This window comes from Hippocampus comes, unplaced genomic scaffold (assembly GCF_001891065.2).
Source record: "Hippocampus comes isolate QL1 unplaced genomic scaffold, H_comes_QL1_v1.1 scaffold17, whole genome shotgun sequence".
NCBI classification, from domain to species: domain Eukaryota; kingdom Metazoa; phylum Chordata; class Actinopteri; order Syngnathiformes; family Syngnathidae; genus Hippocampus; species Hippocampus comes.
The window spans coordinates 1,413,513-1,419,927 of record NW_017805002.1 but is presented as its reverse complement, the minus strand read 5'-3'; the positions used below and the strand labels follow the sequence as shown (position 1 = coordinate 1,419,927).

The 6,415-nt window shown below is 39.1% G+C and overlaps 1 protein-coding gene across 2 annotated transcripts in view; it reads left to right on the top strand.

The window, feature by feature from the left end:
• Positions 1-2,090: 2,090 nt before the first annotated feature.
• alpl (alkaline phosphatase, biomineralization associated) overlaps positions 2,091-6,415 on the top strand; it is an 18,856-nt gene continuing 14,531 nt past the window's right edge. The window contains exons 1-2 of one of the 2 annotated variants that reach the window (XM_019857923.1): positions 2,091-2,212; positions 5,417-5,467. The gene's annotated coding sequence lies outside the window, so the exon portion shown is untranslated. The remainder of the gene's footprint in view (positions 2,213-5,416; positions 5,468-6,415) is intronic. The other variant, XM_019857930.1, reaches the window with a different exon arrangement.

Sequence of the window (6,415 nt, the reverse complement as noted above, 5' to 3'; positions counted from 1 at the left end):
TTTAATGGACCTCACTGCTCATTTCAGCAAGACAATGCCAAGCCACATTCTGCACGTGTTACTTCGTCTTAAAAGGGGGTACGAGACTGGCCTGCCTGCAAAATACTGCCCTACGGTGGCCAAGGTGGAAGCCACCGGATGGAGGAAAATGTCTATGGACATTAAATAAAATCATGATGTCAGAAATACTTTAATTTTTTTTTTAACTGTACTGTATTTTAATACAGTGCATTATGGTTTAATGCTATTTTTTTTCTTGTCAATCAAGAAACATATTGATATTTATGTTGAGGCATTTTCAATTTTTGTTTTTTTTACTGTACTGTATTTTAATACAGTGCATTATGGTTTAATGCTATTTTTTTTCTTGTCAATCAAGAAACATATTGATATTTATGTTGAGGCATTTTCAATTATTTAAGTAGTAACCTACACTCGTAGGTTCAGACATACTGTGTCACATAAAGACAGTTGATGGTTGAGCAATATGAATGGATGACTGTTTTGATTTTCTACAGCCTGTTTCTTCTTGAAAATATAAATATAAATATATTATGTAGTTTCAGTCTAAAATGCATGTCCCGTTTTTCAATAATTTTGTCCTCCAATTCTGGAATGAGCCGTATATATTTTTGTCATTCGCACTATCAAGGTTGGTTTTCTCCAATGTAAATATAGTTCACATCAGCCCCCTTAAGTAAATACTGTTATAATGGGCACATCAGCACACAAATTCACCGTTTAAGGTGAATTTTTACAAAAGGAATAGACGCTTTTCGAGTCATAAATGAACATTCGCGGACACGTGATTTCACATTAGCGCCCCCACCCCGGAAGTTGAAATCAGCGCAGTTTTGGAGTTCTTTCCATACGACAATTCTGAGAAAAGGTTGTCACATTTGTAACGACACACGAAGACAAAGAAAGTGTACTCACCTCGCCGTCAGATTGTCCACTGGTCTAACTCGGTCAGTGAGTCTTTTCTGGCCCGAGGGACGGGAGGTGGGGAGCAAATGGAGATCCAGCCCACCTCGACATCCAATCCAAGACGCCTCTCCGCGCCGCGGCGTCAGAATCGTTCCCATATCTCTGGAAACGTCATACCGGAAGTGGTCGAGCACTATCGGGGAGAAAACACCCTCACTTATTTTGGGGGGATCAATCCATGGCTCTATCATGTGCACCGCTGTGGGTTCCCAACTGGATTAACCCGTGCTGTTTATGTAAAGTCATTAAACGTTTGTCGACCCTGAGACGACGACATTTCTTCAGTTGAACTACATTTATTAGTCTTTGAACGAAACATCCATCCATCCGTTATCAACACCGCTTATCCCGAATAGGGTCGCGAAGGGGTGCTCGAGTCTATCCCAGCTGACGAAAGGCATACTACACCCTGGACTGGCCGTCAATAAGTCTCAGGCCACATAGAGACGAACAAACATTCATACCCACATTCACACCGTCACTGAGTGGGAATCGACTCCATGCTGCCCGCACCCAAGTCAGGCGAGGGTAGTACCACGACAGCGTCAGTGACCTTGCACGAAACATCCGCTATTTATTAATAATAATAATGATATTTAAGAAAAAAACCTTCTACTCCTATGAATGATAATAATAATGGTTCAAAAAAAACAAACAAAAAACACAGTGATAACAATTACCAAATAAGAACAATGTAAGTGGATATTAGACATCACATCAGCCAAGTGATCAATCAGAAATTCAACTCCTTCACAGATTCGATAAAGGGGGACCATACCGTTGAATATTTATGACCTTCATTTTTATTATTTCTATTTTTGTTTCAGTTATTTATTTGTTTTTGTGTGAATATTTTACAATCGATTTTTTAATTTCATATTTTGCCATATTTCATACTCTAGTATGTATTAGTTGTAAAATACTTCTAAATGTACTTTTTTCCCTTTTTTATTTGTACTGTATTATCTGATGTTATAAAGTTGTCATGAAAACACGCACAAAGCCGCCCTACAGAGGGCGCATCGAGTCCACAGTGCGCCTCTCACAGCACTCAGCGAAGCCTCCTCTTTCGATGGTTTCCCCCTCCTCCACGGGAGTTGCAGATCGTCCCCCCAAAAAGCCTCAGGACAACCTCTCTGGGCCTTTAAAAAGCACCGAAAGCGAAGACGAGACACATTCCAAGGTGAAACATTCAAGTGCAACGATTGATGAGACACTTGGTGCAGTAAGTGGAACTACATAACTTTTTTTTTGGTTAGTTTGGACAATGAACTCGTGTTATTTGTTGTCTTCAGTCAACGTTTGGCTTTTCTCTCTTCTTTTGCAACTTTGAATTATAATTATTGATATGAGTATTCAGTTATCATTTCTATTCAGCGTGTGAAATGTTGAATGTTAATGTGCAGCTTTTTTTGAGCTTTGCATGGGGGACTTTTCTCCACATGGTTGCTGCATGCCGTTGGTCTATACGGGGGCACATTATCTAACGGTTCATTTGTATGACTACAACCAAGTTGCCAGCATTCATTTCAAAATCAGTCCCTCGCTCTATAACGCACCTTAGTTTTAATTGAAATGTCAACTGCGACTGAATTTAACACATCTGAGATATAACCACCGGTTTAAGGTCTCTGCCTTTTTCTGTGCACATGCCATAAATGATAAATAATAAATAAATAAAAAGGCAAAATATTCGATGTACAAAACACAACAGAAATTCTCAAAATGACCCGTTTGACCGGGCCAGTAAAACATGTCATTAGTCGGTTGTAGGTGTATTATTATTATTATTATTATTATTAAAAATCAGATGAGATGAAATGGTCATGAATCAACATTCTTAACTAGTCTTTAGATAAGCTTCCTAGACTGGTGGCTTGTTTCATACAGGGGTCTGTGTTTTTTATCATGTCCAAACGTGAAGTTATGCAAACACACTGTAGGCTGTATCAACTGGTTTCACTTTTTATTACCTGTTTTTAATTCCGAACTTTTTAGCCCTTGAGGACAAGTTTCGAGAGATGGAAAATGATTCCGATAAGCTGATGTTTCTGTAGCTGCGATTTTATGTAGCAAACATTCATAAGCATACCGTACATGTCCTCCAAGTGTCCTTTCAAAAAGCCACTACCGCTTCGCGCTCGCGCGCGCGCGCACACACACACACACACACACACACACACACACACACACACACACACACACACACACACACACACACACACGCACACACACATTTAGAGCATTGGAAATGTGGCTGGCTCACTTTACCAAGTCTAAAAGGAATCAGGATGGACTATTGAGTATGACATCTAGCCTTAAAACTGCCTCAAAAACAAACAAACAAACAAAAAAAACAAACAAAACAAAAACAAAAATGTAATTGGTTAAAAAAATGGACGGCTACTTGGGTGTCAATTATCAAAACAAGCCAATTTTAATTGACTTGTTTTGTATAAAAGATTACTTTGCTTTGTACGAAACTACTCAGAAAGTTCATTCAAACTGACCCAAGTAGCCGGTCGGTCCAATTTTTGACCAAAATTGGGTTATTCGTTACCTAGCAATTTTAAGAGTTGTACTTTTCTGAGTTTTTGATTTCGAATATTGGTTCCAGGCGTCAATCCGGTGTACAATATAGATCATTGAAGACTATAAATTGTCCGTGTGAGTGTGAATGCTTATTTCACTTTGTGCCCCATAAATATCTGATGACCAATACAGAGTGCACCTCCATCCCACATGAAATCGTGTTTCGTACGGCCAGACTAACATGGATTTTTTTAAAGGCGGATGCTGACTCAGATATTTGACAGAATAATTTATGAATGAGCTGATTAATAACAATTATATTAGGGGTGTCCCGGTATAATTTTTTCACTTCCGATACGATACCGATGTTGCAGAGGAGACGAGAGTCCTATCCGATAGCAATATCGATCCCATACTATATCGGCGGGAAAAATACCTGCTTTTATTTACTTTGCTTTGCACATGTTGCACTCAGCTGCACCGTCTTTCTCTGGTTAAAATGAAAAATAATAACAGAAGTTTTGATCATGTGGGCTCTGCATGCTAAATCCAGATGGTGCTGGATAGAAGAGTGGAGGAGGGGAGCCTGGAATGAACTGCTTGCATACGAGTGCTATTGTCGAAGATTGTAAATGTAGACTGATAGAATCCGATACTGTTTTTTTCCTGATATTGGACAGATATCCAATACCAATTATGGATCGGGACACCCCCAAAATATACATCTAAGGACTATAATAACTTATTTTTGGGTCCCTTAATGCTTATAACAACAAAGATATGAAGGGAGACAGTCCAACAAAGCTTTGCTGGGCTCACGTCACCTACCGCAGGAAGTCGGAGGTCGAGGGAAGATCTGTGTAGAAACAGCGATAGTATCAGCTTTGGCTAGCTCCTCGTGCCCCGAAATACAGTACATTGCTGAATCGCTCCTGAGCCAGTAATTATTGCCTGCATGGTGGCGAATAAGATAAATTTCTGAGAGAAGTATCATATTCGTGATGGGATGACGAGAAAAGGTGGATAAGCCATGCTAAATGCTAAGGTAACCTAAGGTTGTTACAGCTATCACGTTCAACACCAAAAGAACTAATTGTTCATTTGTGACATTTTCATATTGTATTGTTTAATAAAAGTTCTAATCCCTGGAATTAACCTCCAAATAAATAAATAAATACATGAATTGCTCCACACAAATCAGAAAGTTGCTCCTCAAATGAATTCATTGACTTGCAAAACCGCTTCGCATAGAAAAACGATATTTCAAGGACTCAAACGAATTTTTAAAATTTATTATATAATTATTATGGTGCAAAAAAAAAAAAAATAGCCAATTTTTACTGAGCCTATTTTTTTTTTTTTTTTACAAATTTTAAAAGAGATCGCGGGGATAAATAGGTCGGGACCCGACTAATGAGTATGAGATTGACTGTCGACCAGTCTATATATCCCCTGCGTCTTTCACCAAATTTCAATCGGGATAGGATCCAGCTCATCCCCAATAAGGACAAGGTTGTTTGTCCATATGTGCCTTGCGATTGGCTGCTGACCAGTCCAGGGTGTATCCAGTTTTTTTTAACTAAAAGTGAGCCTGCATTGGCGCAAGTTGTTCTTTCGCTGGACCGTAAATTAGTAAAGGCTGAATCGTCTGTGGTTGCCTTTGGAAATCCAATTTAGTCAGTGCTCCAAATCCTAATCCCATATTAAGGATTGAGCAAGAGGTGAGTGAGAACAGTCGGTGTTGGTGCTCCATTTTGACACAAGCTGGATTTGATAAACTTGGTGGAATGTACGGTGAAGTCATGACTGAAGTGACTCACCACGTGATCTTGATCACTGCTCTGTCTGCTCTTCTGCTACTGGCTGTCGTGGCTCTGCTCTGCTTCTTCATGTGCAGGCTGGCTGGATCGCTGCCTCTGGGCGGACCGGGCACCTTCTGAGTGGGCAGGTCGGTGTGACATTTAAGGTTGTTGTGACATGCAGACCGGGTAGAACATAGAACAGCTTCCTTTATTTGTAAAATGCTATCTAGTGTTGATAGCATACCAAAATTCGGACTTTGATACTACATCTGCTTAAAGTACCTTCATTTGATACGATACCAAGGCAACATTAGTAAAAGCATCTTAGATGACAAAACAAGGGACTTCAAATTCATGATCTTTTTATTAATTCAAAATAATGGGAATTGGATGCTATTAAATGTACACATGATGTGGATATCACAAATTATTTTTACGACGTTATACTGTACTGTAGTCCAGCTTTGCTGTTGAAACACCAAATGAGCACATTCATAACGTCAGTCATGTGTTTTAAGTAATTCTGTCTCTTTCTCAAATTTCTTATGTGACTAACAAATGATGTTACAAGGCTGTTTTAGGCAATTACACAATGGATAACACTGTAGCTATCCAAATTATCAGTTCAAAAAGACCAGACGAGGATGACTGAAATTCTTACAGCTAAAGCGAAGAAGCTCAAAGACGCCACTGATATGTTATGATTATTGTTCATTCAGTCTTTAGCTGTCTACACATTCTTAGGTTGCGTCCTTGAGGACCCTTCGCAGGCTGCGTCGATCGAATGCTCCTCCTTATGTGGCCTCTGTGGACCTCTTAAACCAGGGGTGTCAAAGTCAAATGGACGGAGGGCCAGATAAAAAATTTTGCTGCAAGCCGAGGGCCAGACTGATCGAATGTTCATTGAAAATTTTAAAAATGACTACATATTGTTTATTGAACCACATTTAATTGACTGAAAACCTAACAAATACATTCCAATATGGTCAGATAAATAAAGCAACATTTTTTATGGCTATGTCAGTAAACTTAAATTTTCAACAGGCACAAAAAAATTTCCTTTGTATAAAAATACCCATAACATGAATGAAAGA